At 41.0% G+C, this 13,870-nt stretch overlaps 1 protein-coding gene across 3 annotated transcripts in view; it reads left to right on the top strand.

Annotated features, from left to right (window-relative positions):
- The window catches only part of SLC36A1 (solute carrier family 36 member 1), a 68,486-nt gene that overhangs the window by 15,016 nt on the left and 39,600 nt on the right, over positions 1-13,870 (top strand). The window contains exon 1 of one of the 3 annotated variants that reach the window (XM_039239489.1): positions 5,974-6,184. The exons of 1 other annotated variant lie outside the window; for it this stretch is intronic. The gene's annotated coding sequence lies outside the window, so the exon portion shown is untranslated. Of the gene's footprint in view, positions 1-5,973; positions 6,185-13,870 lie in introns of those variants that run through there. One more of the 3 variants, XM_039239490.1, reaches the window with a different exon arrangement.

Below are 13,870 nucleotides of genomic sequence, written 5' to 3'. Positions count from 1 at the left end.
AGTGATGTTGAGCATCTTTTCATGTGTCTCTGGCCCTCTGTATGTCTTCTTTGGAGAAATGTCTGTTCATGTTTTCTGCCCATTTTTAAATTGGATTATTTTTTATGGTGTTGTGTTGATAAGTTCTTTATATTTTTGAATACTAATCCCTTATTGAACATATCACTTGCAAATAGCTTCTCTCATTCACTAGATTGTCTTTTAGTTTTGTTGATAGTTTCCTTTGCTGTGCAGAAACTTTTTATTTTGATGTAGTTCCAATGGCTTATTTTTGCTTTTGTTTACCTTGCCTCAGGAGACATAACTAGAAAAATGTTGCTATAGCTGATGTCAGAAAAATTACTACCTCTGCTCTCTTTTAGGATTTTTATAGGTTCAAGTCCCACATTTAGTTCTTTAATCCAGTTTGAGTTTATTTTTGTGTATGGTGTAAGAAAGTGCTTCAGTTTCATTCTTTTGCATGTAGCTGTCCAGTTATCCCAACACTATTTGTTGAAGAGATTGTCTCGTTCCCATTGCATATTCTTGCCTCTTTGTCATAGATTAGTTGATCATGGGTTTATTTCTGGGCTCTTTATTCTGTTCCATTTATCTATGTGTCTGTTTTTGTGCCAGTACCATACTGTCTTGATTACTACACCTTTGTAACAAATCTTGAAATCTGGGATTGTGTTGCCTCTGGTTTTGTTCTTCTTTTTCAAGGTTGTTTGGCTATTGGAGGTCTTTGTGATTCCATACACATTTTAGGATTATTTGTTCTAGTTCTGTGAAAAATGCTGTTGGCATTTTGATAGAAATTGCATTAAGTCTGTAGTACAGACATATTAATGATATTTGTTTTCCCAATCCATTAGCATGGGATATCTTTCCATTTGTTTATTGTTGTTTTCCATTCTTTCATCAGTGTTTTATATTTGTCAGAGTATAGTTCTTTTACCTTGTTGGTTAACTTTATTCCCAGGTATTTTATTATTTTTGGCACAATTGCAAATGTGATTGTTTTCTAAATTTCTCTTTCTGCTACTTCATTCTTAGTAACAGATTCCTGTATATTGATTTTGTATCCTGTGACCTGACTGAATTCATTTATCAGTTCTAGTAGTCTTTTTGATGGAGTTTTTAGGGTTTTCTACATATAGTATCATGCACACACGGACTCCCTCTTAATTCTTCGAATAGGCTAGGCATATTCTCTCCTGGGCCCCTAGCATGTGCTGTTCCCTCTGCTCAGAATGCTCTTCTAAAGAAGTCCACAGGGCTTTTTTCCTTCCCTGCTTTAGGAGTTTGTTGAGATATCATCTCTCAATAGTATCTTCTGACTATTGAAAAAGGCTGCAATCCCTCCTCTCTGCCTCCAGACTCCCTCTCCCATTTTCCTGATTTTCCTCCACAACAGGTATACCTGCTGACATGATATGAATATTATTTGTTTATTTTTGTTGTCTCCCCTCGCTAAAATGTAAATCACAATGACAGGGATTTTTGTATATTGTGTTCACTGTTCCAGGCCCAGTGCCTGGCACATAGATAATAAATATTCATTAATGAAAAGAACAAATTTCTTTATCCTCATCTTCTTACTCTTCTATTTGAGTCTTCATTTTTGTTTTTACATTCTTAACTTCCAAGAGCTGGTTTTTATCTTAACAATATTTAAAAAAAATATTTAATGTTTATTTATTTTTGAGACACAGAGCATAAGCATGAGTAGGGGAAGGGCAGAGAGAGGGAGAGACAGAATCTGAAGCAGACTCCAGGCTCTGTCTGAGCTGTCAGCACAGAACCCAACATGGGGTTCGAACTCACAAGCCCTGAGTTTATGACCTGAGCCAAAGTTAGGTACTTAACCGACTGAGCTACCCAGGAGCCCCTCCCTAACAATATTTTTTAAAAGCAATATTTTTGTTGTTGTTGTTGTTGTTATGTCATGATTGCAGCATCTTATCTCTCTGAGGATATTTGTTTGCATGTTGTTTTTTGCACAGTCTCCTCCAAAGTGCTTCATGTGTTTGTGCATTTGATTATTCTTTTATCTTGGAGGCTTTTCTCAGATGTCTGGTAATCTCTTTACAATTTTTAAATGAACCTTTAGGAGTACAATTTATATACAACCAATTTAACGTATTTTAGGGGCACCCAGTGGCTCAGTCAGTTAAGTGTCCAACTTTGGCTCAGGTCATGATCTCCGAGCCCTGAGCCTGCATCGGGTTCTGCGCTGGCAGTATAAAGCCTGCTTGGGATTCTCACTCCCCTCTCTGTGCCTTCTCCTGTTCATGCTTACTTTTAAATAAATAAATAAACAAATGCTTAATAAGTAATTTAATTTAATAAGTAAATAAATAAACCCACATAACCAGCATCCCAATCAATATATAGACTATTAGCATCACTCCAGAAAGCTCTCTGTGTCCCTTTGCAGCTAATCCCCACCCACACAGGTCAAGAGACCATTGTTCAGCTTTCCGTCACTAGATTCAGTTTTGCCCATTCTTTAAATTTATATGAACTGAATCATATAGTATGCAAGTTTATGTGTATGGCTTCTTCCACTTAGCCCTGATGAGATTCAGCCACATTTCTGCACGTATCAATAGTTCCTTTCTGCTCTATCTACCACAGTTTGTTTACCGATTCACCTACTGACAAATATGTGGGTTGTCACTAACTTAGCTTTATGGAGCTGTCTGCTGTGAAAATTTGAATACAAGTGTGTGGGGGCCACAGCCTGGCCTAGGATGAGACCGGACAGGAGGCCTAGGTCACAAAATTTAAGGAAGCACTGGTTCTTGTGTCCATGTCAGTGCCAACCCTGCACCTGTACAATCCTAAAAGTGAGTGCCTCCTTAAATTTCCCACCTGAGGCACTTTGCTTTCCTCACCCTAGTCTAGGCCCTAATGTGGATAAACGTTTTTATTTTTTCTGAGTAAATACCTAGGAGTGGAATTGCTGGATCACAGGATAGCTATGTGTTTAACTGCGTAAAAAGCCATTAAAACACTTTAATGTATCATTGTCCACTCCTGCCAGCAGTGGATGAGACTTGCAATTGTTCTACAACCTCCCCCAAGTGTATTTCCAGTCTGTTCTGTTCTACTGCCATAGACCAACTGCTTCCTGCAAGTATGGCTTCTCCCTGTGCTTCTGGGTGGCATCCTCATCTTCTTGGCTTCCCTGATCCAAACCAGATCCAGGAGAGCTTCTGTTGAGTCTTGCTGAACTGTTTCCACACCTGTTGTTGCAAACAAAAGAAATAGAGCCGTGCAGCTCTAAGTGAGCTCTTCATCTTCAGAAAGAGTGTTTTCACTGGCGCATTCCTGAGATCTGACTCCACGGGTCCCTTTACTTCTCTTTGAATTTCTTTTCCATTATCCTTCAAAGCTTCTGTCTAATCTCAGCTGCTCTTGTTAGCCCTTACACATATTTCCATATCTGTGGATTCTATCTTCTCCCTTTGCTGAAAATAGAGTTTTCAGAGTTTTTACCTTTCACTTTTGCATAGTTTTCAAGGAATAAAAGAATCAAAGTGATTTCTTTATATATACATCCACATATTTAAAAAAAATCTTTAAATGTTTATTTTCGAGAGAGAGAATAGAGCAGGTGAGGGGCAGAGAGAGGGAGACACAGAATTTGAAACAGGCTCGAGGCTCTGAGCTGTCAGCGTAGAGCCTGACATAGGGCTCACACCCCACCAACTGTGAGATGGTGACCTAAGCCAGAATTGGATGCTTAAGCAACTGAGCCGCCCAGGCATCCTTATTTATACAGCCATCCAGGCGCCCATATTGAACAGGAAAGCTTCATTTATACTTCTGGGTAGACCGTGGAAGCAGAGGCGGGGATTTGTATAGTTGGAAAAAGTTCTCTGGGAATGACAAGGAGATGTAATTGTGTTAACTTCTAATTAGGACTGCATAATGATAAGCTTGGTAGAATCCTAACAGTATATGAAAATAATGCAACCTTTTTTCAAAGGTCTTTCTAGTAAGAGTGTGGTGGCCAGATATAAGAAAGAATCCTCATAGTCAATGCCTCCCAGAAGCAGACTGGGGAAGGCAAATTCCCATTTGCATCAGTAATTCCAACAGGGAGCTCTCTGGTTCTCATAAGATCTGGCTTTCTTGACTGAGACACAAGGAGCCAAATGATCAATGAAATTCAAGACCTGGAGGTAACCTGGATTCAGAAGCATTCCAAGCACAGTTCCTGGCACTGAGCTGTCAATGAACTGGTGGAATCTTCCAGAGATAGGATGAATTCACTGGCTTTCCTACTTTAAATTGAGCATGAACCTGCATTCTTTTCTCTTTTCCTGGTGAAATGAACCAACTGGGGTAGATTTTTAAAAAATATGTAGGGGTGCCTGGGTGGCTCAGTCAGTTAAGTGACTGACTCTTGATTTTGCCTCAGGTCATGATCTCCTGGTTTGTGAGACTGAGTCCCATGTCAGCACAAAGGTTGCTTGGGATTCTTTCTTTCTCCCTGTCTCTCTGCCCCTCCCCAGTTTGTGCATTCTCTTTCTCTCTCTCTTTCCCTCTCTCTCTCTCTCAAAATACATAAGTAAACATTAAAAAAATATGTATAGGTTATAGAACATACAAAAGCTTTAAATATATAAAGTAATATATGTTTATGAAATAATTGAGACAGTGTATATAGATAGTGAAGAGTAAGAGTCTTAACCAAAACAGTAAGTACTGTAATTCATGATTCTAGATTTTAACACCACAAACCGGTATACATCTTTCTGTATAAATATTTCTATAAACGCATAGTATAGTGTATGGAGAACAAGACTCACATGCCTGTAACTGTAATTCTTTGGAGGAAGAGAGTGAATTTGGGAGAAGGGAAATTTTCACTGTTTTTATATTTACGTATTGGCTAACATTTCTAATAATAACAATATATTAATATATTATATAATTTTTACTATCTACACAGCTTTATGGAGGTACAATTTGCATAACAATAAACTGCACATATTTTTAAAATTTTATTTATTTTTAAATGGCATGTATTGAATGTATATAATTTGATAACTTAAAATCTATATTCACTTGTGAAACCATCATCACAATCAAGGTAGTGAAAATATTTGTCACCTTGAAAGTTTCCTCATGCACCTTTATAATCTCTCCCGTCTTGACCTCCCCACCCACTCCCAGACCACTGATAAGTTTTCTGTCACTGGAGATTATTTAACATTTTCTAGAATATTAGATACATTGAATATTTTTTATGACTTCTTTTACTCAGCAGAATTATTTTAAGATTTATCCATTTTGTAGCTATATCAATAGTTTATTCCTTGTGTGTGTGTGTGTGTGTGTGTGTGTGTGTGTGAGTAGTTACATAATTTCAAATTAATTAATTTGTTAGTTACATAATTTTTAAAGGAAAACTTCAGGGAGAAGGAGGAAAGAGAAGGCAAGGTAACATGTACACCTCAAACATACTGAAATGTTGCCATCTATTTAAAAATATTACTTAAATTTTAAATACGTTAGAAATAATAATGTTGCCTTACCTCACAGTCCCTTTCCAGGAGCAATCATAAATGAGTTTGTGTAAGCTTCGAAAAATAGGACTAGATGATTTTTAAAAAGAGGTATTTTTTTAAATTATAAAAGCAACATATGCTCTCCGAAACGTGTTAAGGAAAACACACCGTGTGCAGAAATGAGCCCAAGTCTCAGGGGACACAGAGCTCTGGGGACTTGCTGGCTGCGCTCCGAAGTCAAAGCCCCGCCCACTTCTGCCGCGCCCCGGGGCCTGCTTGCAGCGTCAGCAACAGGTCGCCAGGTGGTGCTGCGGAGCCGGGTTCTGGAGCTTCCCGAGAGGCGGGGAACTGCCACGCGCTGGGACACGTGACCCGGGTCTCCGGCTGGAGCGCCGGGATCACGTGACGGGGCCCGGAAGCGGCTGCCCCGGCGGTGAAGTGGGGGGGATGGCTGGGGCTCGGAGCTGAGGCGGGGACCGGTGGGCTGAGCTGAAGCGGGAGAGCCGGAGCCGAGCGGGAGCGGTGAGTCCGCGCGCTGATGGGCCGGGGCTGACGGCGCGTCACCGCCTCCCGCAGGACCCGCCTCGCCTTCTTCTGGGGCTCAGCGGATGCGCCGGGTCAGGCACCGATCGGCTTGGGGTGCAGGTCCGAATCTCCTCGGCTCCCCCGCCTCAGCCGCGGTAAGATGCGGGCACCCCTCCCGGGATGAGGTCAACTGGAGAATCCCTTTTCCCTGGCGCTCTGTCCCTTGCCTTCCCTCCCTCTGCCATTTGACAGGTGGGGAAACTGAGGTGCCCAGATAAGAAAGGTCACCCTAACTACCAGCTAGGACTTCTTCCACGCTTCCCAAAGGGGTCCAGTCGCCTTGGGCAAGTGACTGGCATTGTAGGAGCCCTGCTGGGGACTCGCTAATAGTGGGTCTTTGGGTCATAGAATGCCGGAACCGGGATCCCGGTAGATCACTTGGTGCAACCCCATTCCAGGACAGCTGGAGAAATGGAGGATCGGGAACGGGTCGGGGCTTGCCTAAGGCCACCCAGTGAGTTCGTGGCAGACCTGCGACTAGGATCCCAGTCTCCCCAGGCTCCAGCGGCTGTTCGTTCTCCTTTCACCACACTGCCTCCTGCGGAAAACTTGACATGTGGAAAGACACCCTTTTCCTGTCCTCTTCTCTTCTAGCGCTCCCTTTTTAGCTCTGCATTCTCCATCTCCCGGATTGGCTTGGCTTTGGGTGTGGTTCCCTGTTTCAGTGTTCACGATTTTTCTGCAGACTCATCATTCTGTAGGTTTTGCTTCTAAGCGTCCTGCAATTTTGTGTAAATCACACTGAGATGTGAAATAAGAATTGGAGAAGGTGGCTCACAGCTGGGGCTGTGCAAAGCCCTGGCATTCACTCGAAGAATGTAAAGAACTTGGCTTTATTTTTTTCTGTAGCTTGTGTCATTTGGGGAATACTGGTTATTTGCCTGCACTCATTTGAGGCTTGCTGAAACAAGAGAGCAGCAGGGTGTAATGGAAAGAGCCGAGATTGGGGAATTGAGAGGTTGTGTTCTAGCTCTGACACTTGCTTTGCAGCCTTGGGTGACTCCCATCCTGGGGTGGGTGTAGGTTTCCCAGCCTGTACAGTGGTGAACTTGAATCCCTAAGGACCTCTTCTGTTTTGACATTCGGGCGCTCAGCTCTGCTTGTTTTCGAATCAGAGAGGGTTTTCCCCTGTGTGCATTAGTACCACCATGCAACAAAGGTTAAAACAGTTGTCCGGGAAGCAGTTTCCCTACTTCACTTATTTCTAGTTGCCATGAAATCCTCCTCTTTCTTCTTATCTCTGTGTTATGTCCAAGGTAAATGTTCATGGCTGAAAATTATTTTGATGGTCTTTAATTATTTTAAACATGATCAAACCCCTCTTTGACTCTTGTTGAGGGCCTCGTCTATAGTAGTTAATGTGTACACTTAGAGTATGTTTTCCTTAAAGGTTTTTTTTTTGTTGTTGTCAGGAAGTAAAGGGACACAAAAGACATGATCTATTGCTCTTAGTTTGACCCTGTGGGGTGGAGGCTGTATGAAGAAGAGACTGCTGCGATGGTGGTATTGAGTCTCTGTTCCTTTGTTTGCTGATGGTGCCATTTATAATCACCTGCTTTTGAGTCCTTATTTTCCCTTTATACCGTGTAGCTGTTCATTCAGCCACATCTCTGTGGCAGCTTGACATGCTCAGAGCTATCTTTGTCTACTTTAAAGGCAGGTTCCATTTCTTCAGTATTCCAGAGACTATAACTAGGACCAATGGATGCAAGTGCCAAAAGGGAAGTGGGTTTTGGGTAAGCATAAGAACTTTCTAAGAATAAGTGCTCTTTCATGTTGCAACACAGAGAAAGCATGGAGCTCCCTGTCACTGGAGATAATTGTCACTTGGCAATTACTTTTGGGAATGTTGTAGATTCGATTACTGTATTGGGTAGAGCTTTGGGCTAGGTAGAGTTTTAAGTTTTCTTCCAACTACAGCGTTCTGTGAAATTCTAGGACTGGACTTGTTAGCATGGAGAATGTGAAGTAGGGTGGGTGGAATGGATGTCCACTTTTGTGAATGCTTTACTTTTCCCCTTTGTCTCATCTCCTATTAAGTACTCCTTTCCTTTTTTTTTTTTTTTTTTATTATTATTATTCCACCTACCTCCCCAGGGAGTGTCTCAATTCTTTAAATGCTTGTTATCTCTTCCAAGGTCAGATGCTGAAGAGTCATTGTGCTGTTAATGATACATTTCTTCTTTCTACCATGACCTGAAAGCAAGGTCCTAGAATTGGGCTGAGTGAATGGAACTTGATTTCTACTTTTGCTGGCCTGGCCTGCCTCTGATAACCCCTTCCAGAAGTGTGTGACTGGCTGACAACCACTAACACCTAGGATAGCTTTCCTCTTTGTCCCATAGAGGAAACTCACAATGAGTCTTTTTGCCTCATCCAGGGCCTTGGAGGAATCCTGAGCCTCTTTCCTTAAGCTAGGCCCTACTGGGTGTAAGTACACAAAGGTAGCTCCTTTTGGCTGTGGGGTCCAGTGCATGGGGCATTCTAAATGTACCAAAATAGAAATTACATGATGTTGCATTTGATGTCATCTCTTATCTCCCAAACATTTCTCTTGCAAGCCTTCACACCCAGGGCCAATTCTCAATGGCCCTCTCCAGTAGGAAGTACTCCACTGTGGTTCCCTCTTCCGTGAAGTCAGGAATCTGTCTTTCTGGGTGACTGGGATGCTCATGATACATAGATCACAATTTGCAAAATGGGGACTTGGCGCAGCTTTCCAGAGCAATGGAATGGAGAACTGCTGAACTACAGGTTTGCCTAGTGAACTTTCTGACTTCCTGTTCTTGAACTTCTCTGTGAGGATAATCATATCAAACTCTGAACTCGTATTTTTTATCATGCAGAATTCCCCCTGCACCCCTAATCCTGCCCCAGTTGTGTTCCAGCGGAGATGGCAGGGAGGATAGATCATTTATGGTGTGATGGAAACATTGACTAAGGATCTGTAATGTTATATTCTAATCCCAAGTCTTTAACTGGACTTGGTTCTCTTACCTTTGAATGAGAAGCTGGGGCTTTATCTTCTGTTAAGTCACGCCTGGTTCTGACATTTAGTGGTTTTTATGATTGTGGGTAAAAAGTGAGCGTGTTTGTGTCTTTAGCCCCTCCTGCGCAGAGACAGCTGAGGTCAGTAGCTACCTTGCAGCCTCCCTCTCACCAGACTCATGTAGGCAGGAGGCAAATTATGGAATGTACTTCTGTGGTAGATTAGAGGGACTTTTATCTGATGCCTTTTAAAAACAGATCACATGGAAGTTAGAGATTTTCACTTTCCTCCTTGTAGATCGCAGATAGCAACACAATCGGTGTCCTTGTTCATGAGTTTTGAATTCCAGCAATAGAGAAAAGAAAATGCATCTAGAAAATTCGCTGTTTCTCTGGGTTCCAAAGTCTAACCCAGTGTAATTATTTCAGAATAATGGGTGGCAGTTTTAGTCTGCAACTACCGCCAATCCATGAGCTCTGGTAGGAGGTGAGGCCTGGGGTGTACCTATCATAATAAGAGCATATATATTTTTCTAGTGCTTAGTATAAATCCACCTGTAACCAGGATCATCTAGGAAGCTGATTAAAAATAAACTGCTCAGGGGGCGCCTGGGTGGCTTAGTCGGTTGAGCGTCCGACTTTCGCTCAGGTCATGATCTCGCGGTTCGTGGGTTCGAGCCCCGCGTCGGGCTCTGTGCTGACAGCTCAGAGCCTGGAGCCTGTTTCAGTCTGTGACTCCCTCTCTCTCTGACCCTCCCCTGCTCACGATGTCTCTCTCTCTCTCTCCTAGAAATAAATAAAAAAACATTAAAAAAATAAATAAACTGCTCAGGCTGAATCAGATTGGGGCCAGAAATCTCTGTTTTTTTTAAGTTATATTGAGATATAATTCAAATGGCATGGCATACACTTCAGTTATTTAAAGTGTACAATTCACTGGCTCTTAGTATATTTGCAGAGATGTGCATAAAATCCATTTTAGAGCATCTTCATCACTCAAAAAAAAACTCCGTCCCTTAGTTTTTAGTGTCACCTGCTAATTCCTCTTAACTCACTATCCCAAACCCTAGGCAATCACTAATCTACTTTCTGTTCTAGACTTTCATATGAACAAAATCATAGAATATATGGTGCTCTGTGACTGACTTTTTTCAATTAGAACATTGTCAGGGTTCACCCAAGTTGTCACATTCTCAGTATTTAGATTCTTTTTATTGTTAAATAGTATTGTATGGATATAGCACATTTCATTTATCCATTCATCAGGTTTATTTCCACATTGTGGCTATTAGGAATAATGTTGCCATCACCATTTGAGTACGAGTTTTTCTGTGGACGTACATTTTCATTTCAGGATATACGTAGGAACAGAACTCCTGGGTCATGTGGTAACTGTCTTTAGCCTTTTGAGGAACTGTGAGACTTTTGTCCAAAGAAGCTGCACCATTTTATATTCCCATGACTGTGTTAGAGGGTTCCAGTTTCTCCACAGCGTTACCAGTATTTATTCTTATCTTTCTTTGATTTTAGCCATCTTGGTGGGTGTGAAGTGGTATCTCATTGTGGTTTTTGATTTGCATTTACCTGGTGGCTAGTGATATTGAGTATCTTTTGATGTGATTTATTGGCCATTTTCACCTCTTTGGCAAAATAGCCATTGTCTATTTTTTAAATTGGATTGTCTTTTTATTATTGAATTGTAATAGTTCTTCTATTTTCTGAATTTAAGTCTCTGATCAGAAATATGAATTGCAGAAATTTTCTCCCATTGTGTGGGTTGTTTTTCACTTTCTTGATGGTGTCCTTTGAGGCACAAATGTTTTTTAATTTTGGTAATGTTTAATTTACCAATTATCTTTTGCTTGTGATTTTGCTGTCCATATTTAGACACCATTACCTAATCTGAAGCCATGAAGATTTACACTTATGTTTTCTAAGAGTTTTATAGTATTAGTTCCTGTGTTTAGGTCTTTGATCTATTTTGAGTTAATTTGTACATATGGCGTGAGGGAGACTTCCAACTTTGTTCTTTGAATGTGGCTATCCAGTAGTCCCAGCATGATTTGTTGAAAAGAGGATTCTTTCTCCATTGACTTATCTTGGCACCCTGTCAAAAATCAATTGACCATAGCTGTGAGGGTTTCTTTCTGGACTCTCAGTTCTGTTCCATTGATCTCTATGTTTATCCTTATGCCACTACCATATTGTAGGTAGCTTTGTACTGAGTTTTGAAATTGGGAAGTCCTCCAACTTTGTTCTTCTTTTTCAAAGTTGTTTTGGCCAATCTGAGCCTTTTGAATTTCCATATGAATTTTAGAATCAGCTTGTCAATTTCTGCAAAAAGGCAACTAGGATTTTGACAGGGACCTCACTGAATCTGCAGATCAGTTTCAGGAATATTCCATCTTTTTTTTTTTTTAATGTTTTATTTATTTCTAGGAGAGAGAGAGAGACAGCGTGAGCAGGGGAGGGTCAGAGAGAGAGGGAGTCACAGACTGAAACACGCTCCAGGCTCTGAGCCGGCAGCCAGCACAGAGCCCGACGCGGGGCTCGAACCCACGAACCGCGAGATCATGACCTAAGCGAAAGTCGGACGCTTAACCGACTAAGCCACCCAGTCGTCCCCAGGAATATTCCATCTTAGCAACGTTGAATCTTCTAATCCGTGAACACTGTGATGTTCTTTCAAATTTTTAGGCCTTTAATTTCTTTCAACACTATTTTATAGTTCTCATGTACAACTCTTATACCTACTTGGTTTAAATTTATTCCTAAGAATTTAATTCTTTTGGATGCTATTGTAAACAGAACCATTTTCTCAATTTAATTTTCAGGTTGTTCATTACAATTGCATAGAAATACGCTAGCTTTTGTATATTGACCTTGTATCCTGCAAATTTGCTGAACTTCTCCTAGTTTTTAGTGGATAATTTTTTATGTGTTTACAAGTCACCTGTAAAAGTATTGTTCCATTTTTGATAATGAAACTAAATAACACTTTAGTACTGTCTCTCCCTCCCTCCATTCCTTTTTTTCCTCCCCTGACCTTCCCATAGGCCCCAAAAGAGAGCTGCAAATATGTATAGATGGACTCTCCTTCCTTTGTTGGAACTGGCCTTGTTTATTCTCCTGGATTTGGAACAGAAGCCAATCAGTGAACTCTTTAAGTGGTTATTTTGAGAACACTTTCATGTTTTCAAAAGTGACTTAATATGAGGCCAATAGGTGGATGAAAGATGCTCAGTTTTTATTTTGCTGGAAACCAAAGAATGTAAAATAACACAAGTACAGGAGACCACCCATCCATTTAGAAGAACAAAAATGAAAATGATGAAAGCCAATGCTGGCAGAGTTATGAAGAGACAGTCATATTGCTGGTGACGCTATAGGTTAGTTCAATCATTTGTATGGCAAGGACCATAAAAATGAGTGTATTCACCTGGTTTTACTCCAAAGATGTATCTCCAAAATTAAAAACTATGCGTATGAATTCTTATTAGCTGTGATATAAGAGATTAAAAGAAAAGAAAGCATAAGCTTCATATCCAACAATTGGGAGCTAGTGGAGCAAATTATTATATCAATATAATGATGGACTATTATATTGTAACTACACATCATTCATTAATGTGTGCACTTTACAGATTCAGGGAATAGTAGATATGAAATAAGTGGGGGGAACTGTCAAATAATGAAAATATTGCTAGGTAAAAAGTTTCTGTAAGAAAAAAGGAAATTTACTAAGATTATACAAATAGTTGATATTTCAGTGTAGTTTTGGTTGAATGTATACTTGAAGAAAAGAAATTTTTCCCACCGCACACATAGACTTTTCTTACTTTGTAGCGCTCACCCTTTTGGGTCTAAGCATCTAATGAAGATGTTGAGTTTGTGTTGATTGGGCCACACATAATGTATAAACTCTTCTTTGTCCTCAAGAGCCTAAAGGGCAAGCTTGTCTTAAATTCTCACATATTATGTCCCTCATTTTAACAGTTAACAGGTGCTATTAAAATCTCCCACAGGGCAGAAATCACAATTGCACAATAGACTTGGAAACCAGGTTTCATCAGTGGGAGCCCAGAGGCGGGATGGCCTTGAAGGCTAGCACTCAGTGTGGACAGCTAGAGAGCGAGAGGAGGCTGCCATGATGGCCAGAAAGAGCGATAGAAGAAACTCCAGGAAATGATTGCACCCACCCTCTACAGCCCTTGGACCCCTACTTCACAGCTCTGAGAAGGGCCTTCTGCTTGGACTTCCTCAGGGATGGGGAACACATCGTCTCCAGTCCATCCCATTGGACAGCTGCTTCTGAGAAAGGTTCTTCCTTGTGTCTAGCCATAGGCCTGCTTCCCTCTACTTTCCACCTTCCGAACCTCCTTCTGATTCATCTTTGAGGTCCCACAGGACATCTTTTTTTATAAAAAAAGAAAGCAGTTTTTATACCTCCCAAGTTGCCAGTTCTCCAGGTTGAACTTTCTCATTGCTTCTAGTCATTCCTCATGGGGTTGTTTTCCACCTCCTCCTCCTGTTGCTGCTGAGCCCTGACCACACCACAGTTTGTTTAGCATTGTTCCCTTTATAGTGCACTGCCTGGAACCGAATATCAGGCAAGACAGTGCTGTCAACTACCTGGGGTTCTCTCTCATCCTAGTACAACCTAGAATTAGCTTATTTGGCATCTGTTTTTAAATCATTGACTTCTGTTGAGCTGATCATCAGCTAAAATCCATAAATAGTGTTAATTTTTTCATTTCAGCATGCACACGTGGCCAAGCCACGTCTCTCACATC

This window comes from Hyaena hyaena, unplaced genomic scaffold (genome assembly GCF_003009895.1).
Source record: "Hyaena hyaena isolate Hyena2069 unplaced genomic scaffold, ASM300989v1 scaffold_157, whole genome shotgun sequence".
In the NCBI taxonomy this organism is placed as follows: domain Eukaryota; kingdom Metazoa; phylum Chordata; class Mammalia; order Carnivora; family Hyaenidae; genus Hyaena; species Hyaena hyaena.
The sequence above is the reverse complement of the archived record's forward strand: the minus strand, read 5'-3'. Positions and strand labels throughout refer to the sequence as shown.